Source organism: Dermacentor silvarum, chromosome 5 (genome assembly GCF_013339745.2).
Source record: "Dermacentor silvarum isolate Dsil-2018 chromosome 5, BIME_Dsil_1.4, whole genome shotgun sequence".
Classification (NCBI taxonomy): Eukaryota; Metazoa; Arthropoda; class Arachnida; order Ixodida; family Ixodidae; genus Dermacentor; species Dermacentor silvarum.
In genome coordinates, this window is record NC_051158.1 from 23,131,689 (window position 1) to 23,146,136 (window position 14,448).

The 14,448-nt window shown below is 43.3% G+C and overlaps 1 protein-coding gene across 3 annotated transcripts in view; it reads right to left on the bottom strand.

Moving 5' to 3' along the window:
- Positions 1-13,589, bottom strand: part of LOC119452327 (uncharacterized) — a 38,873-nt gene extending 25,284 nt beyond the window's left edge. The window contains exon 1 of one of the 3 annotated variants that reach the window (XM_049667499.1): positions 13,445-13,589. The gene's annotated coding sequence lies outside the window, so the exon portion shown is untranslated. Of the gene's footprint in view, positions 1-13,435 lie in introns of all 3 variants that reach the window. The other 2 variants (XM_049667501.1, XM_049667502.1) reach the window with 2 other exon arrangements.
- Between the last annotated feature and the right edge of the window lie 859 nt (positions 13,590-14,448).

Sequence of the window (14,448 nt, forward strand, 5' to 3'; positions counted from 1 at the left end):
GTTACAAAAGACAGATTTCTGAATTGGAGTTGTTAAACCTAATACAAATTGTACTTGTCAGAGTAAGCATTCAGTGCATTTTAGTAATTGCAATCAATCATATTAATTTCACTTAACTTCAGGAGAAGGAGTCAGGGCACAATGTATCAGACGTTCGAAAGCTAAAGATACATTCAACGCAAGAACCAAGTTCAAGAGGGGAGCTAAGTTAGAACTGACAATAGTTGTGTTTTGCATGAGAGAGAAGGTCCTTATGGCAATATGCTGACATTGCTGAAGAAACCATTTTGTTACTCAATTACAGGATTACTGTGGAGCTTGAAATAAGTGATGTAGTGGGGTCGTAGCAGCAGGGAGGCTTGGCCTGTGATCAAGGCCAGCAATTGCTCTGACCCGAGTGTCTCCTACGTACTACTGCGGTACGTCACCACATGCATTCTGTTCTAGAACCTTAGAGGCGATGCTGACAGGTGATTGACCTGTCGAATGCCGACTACAGTATGATTATGCCAGTGTGACAAGGATCGTATGATTGACGATGGGATCACAATTCTTGAGTCACGACGACTGAGGCATAATGACCATGGGTATGACGGCTGCGAGGCGTGACGACGACTGCGTGATCTACGACACAGCGTAAGGCCGTGTCAAAGGGGTGATATTACGATGAATTCGAAATGACAACACAATGCCAACCACAGTGTGAAGACAGTAATCGGTTGACGGTGAACGATGACGCGTCCGAGGACATGCCCAATTGAATGTCGGTGAGCAGTCCTTCGATTTTGCACTGTGAGTAATGTACCATAGTGGTATGTGCTGCCCGAGCCAGCAAGCAGCAGCAACAGCTTGCGATGCCAACGCCATATGCCACCAACGTCCTGCATTGCGACAGACCGAGGAAGTAGCAGCGGTCACTAAAGCCGGCAGCGCGCGCAGCAGCTAAGCCAAGTGGGCTTGAGAAGGAGAGAGATACGGACCGCGCGCTGGAACTTGTGAAGAGGGAGGATGTGTGGCGTTGAGGCGATGCCCTCTCCTCTCCCGCAATACCTGAGGGCCCTACCGAGCAGCAGGTGTTCCCTTTCGTTGGGCCCCTCTACCCGTCGAGGCGCGTTTGTGACGTGGCATCCCCAGCCAATGACAATTTAGATGCCGTTTCGCCGAGACGACAGATGCCGGCTTTTTTCGCTCAATGGGCTATTTGATGCTTTCGCTCAATCATCGCAACAGAATAACGACGATGGCGTGTTTATGTAGAGCTCACGTACTTTCGCGATTCGTCTGCGCGCGCTGTTTAATGCAAATTGCTTATAAGCAATGTTTATAAGCAATTGCTTTATCGCAACCGCGGCGGCTGTACTGCTTTGATTGGATACTTTGGTTATAAAGTACAGTAAGGCTAGTAAATGAATTTTATGGTATATCTGAGGTTTTATAATTTTATTAAATCAAGAACTTCGTTAAATCGAAACAACTTGATTAGATCATGCAACATACTATAAAATGTATGCCAGAGCCAAAGTATGTCTTTTTGCCTACATCGCACTAATTGAGCAGTTGAGCATGCACTCTGCCTCATGGGAGAAATAATTAAAATCTTAAAAGCTAATAACGTCCATGATGCTAAACTCACCAGAATTCATTATACCTACTATACACATATTTTGCTTTTTAATTATCGTAAATCAGGCAAAACGTTAGTTGATACTAGGTTTCCAGTGCTCATGAATGTGACAGCTAGAGTATCGAGTGGCATTAGTGTAGCGCAGTGAAAAACAAGGATACGAGAAGAAACGAAACGCAGACCTGATCACCACAAGCCTACATTGCCACCCTTGTAGAGAACAGAAAATTTAATTTAATGAATATTTGAATGTGTATATAGCCTTGTTGTACAGCTCCTTGAGTCATGGGCCCACATCATTTGTGGGTGCAAATTCTTTTTGTCAATTCTGTCCATATAGCGGCAAGAAAAAAACACATACAGAAACTGAGCTCAGGTGTCAATTAATGCTGTTTACCCATGTTACTGCAGTTCATTAATCAGGCTGCAGAGTACTGCTATACACATGACAGGCTTTACTAGAGGGGACCAGCACAAAGGCACTTTTCCGCACATGTTCAATGCTGTACGTGTTGTGTCAGCTACGGTGAAGTAGCAGTTTTTCCTTAATTCTTGTTATGCCTGCAGCTAGTAATTAACTTGTTCATGTGGTTTGGGCCAGTAATGTAAATCTTTTATGAAAAAATGTGGCATTATACTGACTGCACATCAGGCCAAAATTTTATCACCTCCGTATTAAACAAGGACTCCCTAAACAATGCAACAAAAGTATTCCTGTCTTCTCTGCATCCTTTAAAGAGATTATCCAGCTCCATGGAATAAAATTATCTGACTTCGACACATTTATTGACAGTGCGCCGTCAGTCATGTATGAAGGGGCCATGTACATACTGAGTGAGATCGCAACATTTCAGTCATGTAACATTGCCAGTATCTTGCTGCAACCGTAAATATAAAGTCCTCATCGGCAAGTTCACCAACTAATCAATCATACAAACAAATATAGTATTCAGATTTGAGTAAGCATTTTTGTGCCCTAGTTAACAAACACAAATAAGCTACTGTATGATGCTCTTTCGGGAATATCAGCGTACTATTTGCGTGCAAAAAGAAAGAGGTGGTTATTAATTACAAGCAGCAAATGGCTATATTATTATATTCCAGTCGTAGACTTAGTTTCGCAGATTTACGTTTTATCTGCCAGTTGGCAACTGCTATATTAAAACAGCAATGGCCCAAGTTCAAAGGGTAACACAGTATGAAAAAAATATAGTACATTACGCCTATCACACCGGAATATATGTATGCATGTATGTATGTATGTATGTACGTGTGTGTATATATATGTGTGTGTGTATATATATATATATACACACATACCATTTTGCCTACACCATTGGCAGATTCAGTTTGTGTCTTCCCCGAGACATGTTGGAGTTAATTGTGATACGCATGACTTGTATCTGTTACGTCGAAAATCGCTCTCCCTCTTGTTCTCTTTTTTGGAGGAGGCCCCCTCTTGATGCTATCCTTGATTATACACTCATCTTAGCCCACATCATTTTATATTTGAGGCGTGTAAGGCCACGGTTCTTTATGAGATTCAACTTCTCACATCGTGCATACCATACGGAATTCTACATGAGCCTGCACCCATGCTTAATCATTTTCTGCTCAACTGTTAATGTTTAGACTAGCAGACTAGACGTGTTTAGACTAGCTGCCCTCTCATGTATGTATTCTAATAAATTGTCATATTCAACTTCTTCTTGAACATTGAGTCCAATCTTTGCCACCTTTATGCGTGTGTTGGATGTCATTTTTTAAGACGTATCTTCATATTCTGCTTCCACTTCATCCACTTTAGCATCCTCACTTCAGTCCCTTCTCTGTCCTGACTTCTAGATGACTTTATTAAAATTGTTTCAGTTCCCTATACAGTATTGCTGGTCATGTATTGTCTTATAAGTTTATTAGAAAGTAAAAATCTTTCAACTTGACTGGGACCTGTATGACATAAATATACACCATGATGCATCTTTCCAGTTTTTCCAATCTATGTCAGTTTTGCTGATCCTCTGGACTGCCTAATAGTTCCATTTTGGCGTTTTAGTTTATCATTGAACCTAGGTATCCGTCTTCTCTATGACTTACCCTCATGGCTTCCCTTTCATTTACTATGATAAACTGACATGTGGCTACCAGACGTGGACAGCTTGCCTCACAACACAAGCTGCTTTTGCCCTAACCTTTGTGCAAGGTGCCAGTCAGCATGGGCAAAGCAGCGAGAGCAGGGAATTATAGAAGTAAGGCAGAGGTGTGAGCAATTAAGGGAAGCCACCTCTATGAGGGTAGTGTGAGGAAAAGTATTTAGAAATGTTGGGAATTTGCAGTTTCTGTTTATTGGTCTATTAAATCTAGCTATTTCAGTTATTTCAGCGCATGCTTTGCAACTTTCAGTTGCAATGTGTTTTCGTAAATGTTGCCACACTCAATACTAGAAGTTTGAGAACCTATATTTCTGACTCATTTGGTTCATTCATACCTACAAGCAGTAATTTTCGCATTTTACATCAGCTATTGAATGCAATGCCCACAGTGGCGCACCGACGGGGGGGGGGGGTCCGGTAGTTGTAACGCCCCCCTGTGGCCAAGTTACCCCCCCCCCCCCCGACAGCGTCCAGCCCCACCAGTCCAACGTGTACCTTTAGTGCTCTGTTCACATTGTCATTACAATTCAGGCGGTGGCTTGTCGTCGAATTTTCCTGATTAACAAAAACACTCTATCATTGTCTTGTCTTTATTCACACTTAATTACATCCACACTTAATTTACATTGAGTAAAATGCTGATGGAATACAGATCGTCATCATCCTTGGTGTAATTATAATTATAATTATTAGGCATTTTATTGGCTGTTGGATTCCTTTAGCTAAAGCAAGGCAAGTGTTTGCTCTCCCCCCCCCCCCCTAAAAATTCAACCCCCCACCCCCTGGCAGAGATTCTGGGTGCGCCACTGAGCCCAGATGTGTTCTCAGTCTGCTTCGGTAGGAGTATAGTTACTAACACAGTGAATGATCATGAATCGGTGTGTTTTTAGAAAGTGCCTTAAATATGCAGCTGTGCATAATGCTATACTCTCTTCTAGCACTGGTTTCTTGACATGTGACTTCAAAAAATGAAGTCATCTACATGACCTATTACGAGACAGAATTGTCTAAGTTATTCAAAGGAAAAATCAACCTGGTGAAAGCTTCTTGAATGTTGCTGAGCAACACATACAAGTTAGGGAATGCTTTGGAAAGCCTGTGAGCTGGCTTTAATTCAAGTTGCATGCCTCAATGAAATATTGCATTGAGAATTATTTTATGCCGGTAAGTGCACACATATTTGTGTTTATTTCTGATGTTCTTCTTCGTTAATTACTTTCTTGGTTCAGTGCATATATTTATAAAGCAAGAGATACTGGCTTGTTTTTTCTTTGCATTAGCAAATTACAATATTCGTTTAACAGCACACCTAACATAAATGAGCACACTAAACGTTGATTGGCAAGCAAAACATGTACTTGTCTTTTGAATATCCCAGCTTATGTTTTAGTGTGTGCAGTTCGAACACGATTCTTGAGAAGCACTACTTGACTGTTACAAGTATGTGATGTGACAATTACTCAGCACAGCCGACAGATCCAAACTATTGCAGACTGGTACTTACCACACAATGCAAATCTAATCATGCCTCAGGATTTTTTTTTTATTTGCTTGGGTTGCCACACGGCATAACGTCAGTATGCCTCAGGATTGTAGAGGTGGATGCCGAGTACATATTAAGGAGGGGGGGGGGGGCTTTGGCACTGAACACTGGTAAAGGAAGTATTATTTGTAGGGGTGGAAGAATATTTGAAGTTTTGGATATGAATCGAACGTTACATGCTAACTATTCGTATTCTAAAATAATCAACTATTCAGCATTTTTGATTAAATAAAACTAGCCAAATACTTCGCAGTAACCGACTGTTAAAGTTGTTACTGTTCACCATCTGCTAACAAAGTATCCCAAATTATCACAAGTGAAACAACAAAAGTTTTCGAAGCAATGCAGAAACAGAATTGGTAATGCAAACTGTGTTTTTGATTTCATGATGGAAGGCTACATGACAACCCCTGATTTTTGATTATAGCCTATCATTTATTTTTATTGACAGTCTGAGCATGTAAATTTTTTATAACCGGTGATTTTTTTCTTGCAACCTGTCCTTTTACATGTCTTTACAGCAAAATAGTCCTTCTGCAGCTTTTGTCTTCCGTTTTTTTTTTTCTGCCACAACCATTTATTTAGTACTTTTTTACAGCTAGTCATACAGCAGCTATTTATTCTTAGAACTCTTGTTTGCCACCAGGCTCTAAAGATCTTGAGAGGTGTTTGTGCAGTTTTTTAAATCACAATTAGTGAACTTGTGTTTAAAAGTAATCCTAATCTTCCCTGATAGTTAGCAGTATTTTTCTTTTTTTTTTGTAGTCAGTACAAGCACGGTGCTTAATTATATCAAGATAAATAAGCCTGCTGTAAATGTATTCATCTGTATTCGACTATTCGACACTTACTATTCCCATTAGAAAAAATTTACATTTGCCAACCTCTAATTATTTGCATTGAAGTAGTGAAGAGTTTGACGAAGGCTCGTCTGGTCTGGTCGAAAGAGGCATGGTAAGTAGTTTAAACACAAATCATGAAAATGAAAAATTAGAGATGGTTCAACTGGAGCTTTGTTCACAATCATGGCTCTCAGGTAGGAGCTAAAACATTTATAACATTTTTTTTTGTGGTTGGCATTCGATTTTCAATTGATTATTATAATTAATTGCATTCATCTAGTCCTAAAGAAGAGGCAATGTATTTGGAGTACTACTCTGAATTTAGTTTCTATTGCCAAGTTTTTTTTTTATGTAACTTTATTCACCACACAGGTACAACTGATACATATTCATTCCTTCAAGGACGTCACCACTAGTGGAGGGTGTTATTCTGCGCTTGCACAATTATTTTCAGAGATTTCCAGCAAATATGTAGTCCTCATAAACAGTACCTAAATAATTTTAGCCTATGTGGTTATTCATTAACCATGTTAATGGATAGTTACCTTCCGGTTAACCTCCCTGCCTTTCGCATCTCATTTATCTCTCTCTCTCTCATGTAGTCTTCATCAACTACCGACACTGACGCGGCCTTGGCAAACTTGTGAGCTCACAAATTTGAGCATGCAGTAACCCCCCTCCATATTTGTCTTGATAAAGGCTTCTCCTTTGGTGCTACTCTGGATCTGCCCTGTTTCCTGTGATTACCACCATGGGCTTCAAGGCAGACAACCTCAGGAAAACGTTTCATGCACAAACGTGGCTCTTTCCCACTTTTGCTGATAAAGACGGATATTGAAAGCAAGGGTGCCATACCAGGCATGTTGGTCACAGACAGAAATGCGGGGAGGGGGGGGGGGGGTGTTCTGAAAGTATTCATCTAGTGGACACATCCATTTCATCTGTTGCTGAAACGTTGATTGACTGGGGCACCTGTCTCCCTCTCACGTGTGCCCCAGCCCAGCCAATCAGAACTTAAGCAGCAGTTGAAATGGTTATGTCCATTTGGTTGACACTTGCAGAATACACCCCCTGTGCTCTGTCCTATCTTTCTGCCCTTCCCCATGTAATTTACTCAGTAAACTACTTGTTCATATGTTGGTTACCTTAATCAATGTTCAAATAGCTCAACGTTTAAATAGGTATGTACAAGTAAGGCACTATAAACCCAAGCAGTTAGGTTGGTGATTGCCACCATACAGACTCAACCAATGGCTTCACTGTAGCTTTCCATGGTAACTTTACTGCCCTTTGAACGTAGAGAAGGTGGAATATAAAAATAGACTAGCATTTCTCTAATGTGCATCACCCCCTCCACTTTGTGTTGTTACAATCAGTATATTCAACCCAAACGAAGTCCCAACAAAAAGGAATTGTGACACTAATTTCATTTCACTGCCTCATTTTTAGAGGTGTAGCAAGATTCTTTAATTGCATTACCAGTTGTTACTCGGGTTTCAGCTATCAAGGCCTTATGGCACGTTTGGACGTTACCTTAACTGAGTAAACGGCACAGATTGCATAATTGCTCAATACATTTGCACAGCTTCCTTCACCTTTAGTTTTGAATTAAAGCCAGCATTTCTCTTGTGACCATCTTTAAAGAGCTTGCAGTAATTTATACCTAACATAAAAGATGGGTGCGTTGTAGTGCTAGCATGCTGTCCTAGAGTATATTGTTGTATGGAAATGTGCCGACACACAAGCCCGACAAATGCCACATCAAGCATTGGTGTTTACTACTCCACCTGGTGTTTCAATTTTACAAAATGTGCACATTTTACCTGTGCACCAGTAAAAAGGGTCCAAAGCTCTTCCTGAAAACTTTCACAAGCACTTATCACAATCAATTCCCCATATAAGTGGTTTTGCTGAAGAGAACACAGGGATACAAGCATAATTAGACACTGAGGAATGTGGGTAGGAACACTTTATTTTCAGCACACATGTTTTTTTTTTTTTTTTGATGAACTGCTTCTATACTGGTGAAATCTGTGCTTTTAATAAAAGTACACCATGCTGCTTCACCACTCCATGCCAACTGCAAGTATCCTGTACCAGGAAGTCAAACCAAGACGTGGGATGTTCAGTCTGTCAAAAATAAAAACGAGTTTGAAACGTTGACGTGTGAAAAGTAAAGCACACTCAAGAAAAACAGCACAAGAACAAATCCAACGAATCAGAATTACATTTGAGAGCAAACATATAGTTTCTATGGCACAGTGAAGGAACCTTATTCCTCCGACTTTTTTTTTATTTGTTGTTGTTGTGAGAAAAGATGAAAGTGGACGTGTTCTATCCCATTTTGTGTATCTTTCACCTTTTCACACACAAAAAGATGTCTTAACGTGCCCAACTGTCTTTGCATATCCATTTCTCTGCTCTCACACCATAATACCTACAGTTAAAGGTTGTAGTAATGCTTAGCTTGAATGAACCAACACCAACTATGAGCACTGTGCTACTAAACATGGCAATGTAAGTCAAGTTCAAGCACAGCACATTCATGTGCTATATACGTGTGCTCTTGATTGTAGGTAAGATAAATAAAAGGAAGGCATGTTAATAAGAATGGTCCTTGATGTGCTATGCAGAAGTGCTCTCCTATTTGGACAGAAGTTAAGCGCAACCGCAATGAACAAGAAGACAACTTATACAGCAATTCAAATCTAGGGACTCAATGTGCTGGAGATTTTTCTGAATTCATGGTAAAAAATCTAGATGCTAAGACGACACATATATAAACAGGTCTCTGCTCAAACTGGTAATGCCATGTGTAGCTTAGTTTTACAAAATGTGCCCTACCACTGGTCTCCCAAGCTGAGGCTGCAGTCCAGTTGCAACTGCAAATCACTCAATTATGTCTAGGGCACACTTGAGCAAAATGCAGACAAAAATTACTGCACCACTGAGAATGTACCAGAGGCTTCAACAAAGCAGCTGACAGCCTGCATGGACTGGAGCAAGAGAAGCGCATTTTGGGTCTAGGTGTGCACAGCTTGCAGTTGCTCCATGGACGCTATTTAATATATTTACATATTTCACTTACTTGTTGGTTTCAGACAAGAAATATAATGTATTTGTATCCTTTCCACTGTTAAATACTCAAACCCAGGATACCACAGGTCTGTTTCTGGCATCTGATTTCTTCTCAGAAAACTACCCCTCTAAAAAAATTTCACAGGTACTTAACCCCAACCTCTCTTGAGTAGAGCCTGGTTTTTTAACATGACAAGGTCACTAATTACACAGTGACTCCTTGCGATGTGATGTACGTAAGCACTTTAAAAGGAAAGGAAAATTTAATAGCAGTATGACAGGTACACAACAAAGCAAAGTGCCTGTTTTCCCCCACGTATTCAATGTTTGCTTGTCTACTGGCGTTTACCCTACAAAAATGCAACAGGCGAAGCTGACTGCACTGTTTAAATCAGGGGACAGAAATGACATGTCAAATTATCGGCCGGTGTCAGTGCTCCCTGTCATTTCAAAGGCTTAGAGAATGTTATCTGTAAAAGAGTTGTGTCATCACCAATAGCCAGCAAAAGTTGTCGAAACGTCATCCTGGCGCAAAAATGAGCTTTGTTGAGACTAGAACGTTGAGACTGGTAGGGTTCGTCGCTGGCTGAAACCCTACACTCCCGATTCGCGTGACCCCTACCCACTATCGGTATGCTTCACCGCAATACACAAACTGCGGTGATATAACAGTGGTCGAACAGGCTGGTGCAAACGTTTCGACAAGAGAGCTTGCCTTAACCAGCTTTTCTTGGCAGTTTTCATATATGTGAGTACACCTGCCAATACACTTATTACGCTCCTGGGCGCGCGTAATGTGATGGGCGAAGGCGAGTGCGCGCGTACATAGTTAAGGAACATATACATGTCCCGTGATAGCGGCCCCTTTTCACTTTTGGTATGCTTCACTGCAATAATTTTTGGGTAAGCTTCACCGCGTAACACGTCTACTGCGGCGAAGCTGACTTTAGAAAGCCGATTCATTCAACGCATCTTACGAGGCAGGTCCGCTTATCACGCTTGGCAACGTTTGAACACCACACTTACTACATTAATTTCTTTAGTTATTTTAATTGTATTGTCACCGTGATCCTGCAGCCCGCAGTAGCAGGCTGATACTGCGTCATAATCGTTCCAACTGCATCAGGACAGCGTGTAGCTGGTAAGCGTGCATGCAACAGGCACGGCGGCATTGGCTGTTGTTGGGAAACTTCCGAGACGCTCTTTCGCGCAGTAATGCCATTTGTCTTATTAAAAAATGTCACAGTTCGCCCTAAGGGCGATGCGATAGCAACACAGCAATGTCATACGAAGTAATGTGAGCGGCTTTGGTAGCAACAACACGCAGAACTGTTGTCGACGCCATCGGCGTTTTGCCCGCGTTAGCTCAAAATGCGTGCGGCGTTGGTGACTGTTGCTGGAGCCTCTCATATAAATAGGCACTTGGTGCCGCAGCTAAACGTCGCGTCCCTTCCTTCCCCCTCCCCCACGGCCTCTCGCGCGTCTGAAGAAGGCGCGTTTGCTCTACATATATGGTGATTGTAAAGGAGAAACGAGACGCCTAATTCTGCAGCCCTTAAGCGAGCAAGGCGCAGAACGCGCGTTTGTTCTCCGCCATGCGTTCACTCCCCGTGAAAGACGCGCCCCTCGCGCCCTTTCACTCGCACATACAGCGTTCGGCGCGCGGCGACGATTTCATCTCCAAATGACGTCATACGGAACCTCACGGCGACGGCGACGGCGACGGCGACGCCGACGGCAGAAATCTGCTTTTGAGTGTCCATATAATTGCTATCGCAATAAAAGAATGCAGGTGGTGATTAAATGAAATGCAGCAAAGCTGTAGAAAAGCAGTAGCAAAGCTGTTCGACAATCTCGCGCAAAAACGCGATTCAACACGATCTGGCGGAACAGCTCACCATGTCAGGATTTTCTTGCGTCCTCGTTTTTTCACGCATCATTCACTGAACCACACTACTGGATGGTTCTGTACACGTACTAACGATCCTGACGGAGGATCAGCTTTATAGCTTTATATGGGATGCCACGGCCCATTCTACGGGCCGGCTGCAATTTGACGCGGCCACGAGGCAAAATATGCGCGCAAGATAACTGACGGCAACACATCAAGCAGCTGACAGCCCCAACCTTTTATTACATGCATATAGAGTGGAAAAATGGATTACTTACTCTGTAAGAAGGCACGGAATACGGACCGCTTCACAACGCGACCGGCCCCGGAAAACAGCCGCCATGAAAATAAACGGACGTGACATCATTGGTTAGAGCGGACGTGACGTCATGGGTCGCACCAAACGTTTTGGGCACCTTTTGTTTGCTGCGACCGGGTCGCAGGAATGCCGGCCGTCTTGCGTACATTTCTTTTTGTAAATTAAAAAGTCACCGTTGTCATAGCCTTTGATGACGCGAAAAGTCATTAATATTGATTACAATACAAACACAATAGTGAAAAGTGCGAAATTTCACAGAAAGTTTGCTAGTTTCAACCAATATTATTTCAAATAAACGTGTTTTTAATAGAAATGATGGTTCAAAACACAAATGCCAACACCACCCGAGAGCGATGCAAATGCTATGAGCACGCGTTGTGAACAAAAGATTTTCATGGCCCCAAATGACAGGGAAAATGCGGCGATACGCATGCCTCTCGACTGACACTGCATATGGCCGCTCATTACCATAATTCGCGCGGCTCGTCGCACCACAAATTATGGCGGAAAATCTGTGCAATGGCGGCCCAGCGCAACGTCACGCAACGTCAAATTGACGTTTACGAAACAGCCCTTCCTGTGACGCTCTTCACAGGATATTCCTTCAGCCAATCAGCAAGCTGACATGCCGGCTATCTTGGAACGCCACCACATATTCGCGAAATTGCAGATGCATTGCACGAGCTTCTGCATGCTACCGTACACTTTCTTTTTAAAGCGCTAAAGTCGCAATATAGGCGCCAAGGACCACAAAAAAGTATTAGTCGATAAAACTTGCAGCTCCACGTCACGCTTCGTCATTATGACGAAAACGCAAAATTGCATTTTGCAAAACTTCCGTTTCCCGGCACAAATTTCGAAACACGTGACCTCTGGACAGCCAATGAGACAGCCAAGATGGCGGATAATGGCGGCCGTGCAGCCGCCATGCGTGTCCAGAATAGAGCCCCAAGATACGCGTTATAGCGTGTAGTTATGGTAGTGCGTAGATCTCTAGGATGCGTCTATCACTAGCTGTGTCACTTTATTGGCGCTTATCGTCACTCGCTGCCATTTTGGGAATATTTTCGGTTACAATCAACGTTTTTAGATTAGGTTCAAAAGGTATCTATAAACGTTGGTTAGAATCAAGTAAACGCCATATTTCGCGTGCAGGACGATATCGCTTCAGCCACGGCAGCGTGCTTTCTTCACGCTGGCCGACGAACGCGCCACAGCAAAAACCAAAAACGGCTGTTTAACAACATACTCCACATAAACTAAAGGCTCTGAACAGCAAAAAAAAAAAAAAAATGTAACCATGTTAAAGGAAGCAGCTTACGTTTGCTCACATTGACGCCTATGAAAAGCTTCTAGCAGCCCGGCATGGTCACAATGAGAAAAAAAAAAAAAAAATTAAATACGGGGGCAGCTTCACACTAGCGGTGCGAAGTCTGAGCAAACAGCGAAGCTGGCGGCCCTTTCCTAGCTTTAACTTGGCTTTTCAGTATTAGGAAAGAAACATCGCTCACGCAGAGAAACATCCTCAGCTATTTAGCCATTATGGACGCAATTTTCTTACTGTTTTAGTTTTTATTAGTTATTACAGTTAGCGCGAGTTAACTCGTAGGCTCGGTTCGAGCGGCGAATTAAATTTTACGCGCGTAAGTGTCAAATGACCCATTGAGCGAAATTCAGCTCCACTGACGTGAAACCTGGGGAGGTGCGAAGCATGCCGCGATGCACCGCTGAAGAGCTCATACTGCCTTAAGCAATCGCTCATAACCACGTAAACGCGGCCTCCCCATTACGACAGAAGTGAAATTCGACGCTAATGAGCGGCAACGCAGCCAGCTGTGGAAGACAACGAACGACGACTACGAACGCGGGAGCAGTGGCACGAGCGCGTGCCGAGCACGAGCCGCTTGCTTTGGAAGACAACGACGATGACGAACGTGGCAGCAGTGACGCGAGCGCGTGCTCAGCGCGAGCGCGAGCCGCTTGCTTACCGTGACTACGACGACGACGACGACGTACGACAGGAGACGCCGACAGCCCGGGCGCATATAAGGTGCTTCGCACCTAAAAAAGTGATCAAGGTCTCACGAGCAGCTGCACATGGCCTCGACGCGGCCACAGTGGGGGCTGAGAAATGCAGGCGGGAATGCCGCCAGATAAACAGCGCACTAACAGCGCCTTCTATATTCTAAATACGAAGCCATGATGGGTAAAGGAAAGTGGGCGATTACGTCATGCAGCCGGCCAACATGTGACCTGCGCTCGGCGGACTGATGTGCGTGGGTCCCTCGAAGCACGAAATTAATCAACACACACGTGTGCGGGAGCTTTTGCAACCGTTCAGAGGACGTTTTTTTTTTTTTTTTTTTTTTTTTTTTTCGTATATGATTCAGCAACTGTAGTTGTTTATTACAGCGTATGTTTATCGTCTTCGTCGCAACGTGCGATTGCGGCAGCCGCATGTTCCTGCCGCTCACGTTGTTCATCTATAGAGTGGTTCGCCTATAGACGTGTCCAAACTACGCGAAACGATTCGCCGGAGCGGCAATCACTTGACACGATCTAAGCCACTATATTCTGGACATTCCGCCATTTTCTTCGAGGCCTGACGTAGGCGCGACGCTTAAAGAAATGGCGCTGACGGCCCCGATTTGCTTTCGTAACGTGACGCAAATTTGACGTTTCGCCTAAGAAACTGTAATGTAGGCATTGGGCCTCTTCGATTATCCGTTCGTGACAGTCCCGGACTGCCCGATGACGGTGCTTTCAGCCAATGAGCGTTGCGTATGCAGTCTTTCGGACCGTCCGGGTCTGTCAGAGACGGATAATCGAAGAAGCCCATTGAACCGTTCTTGATAAAGCAAAACAGTTTTCCTCCCCAGTCCCGGGAAACGGAATGAGTCACCGCATATTGGTGCCCACGCGCGTGCTTTATATACCTTGAGACAAGACAAGCGACCTACCAGTGATGATGAGTGTGCGCTCTAGGCCGCATTATCGCTAT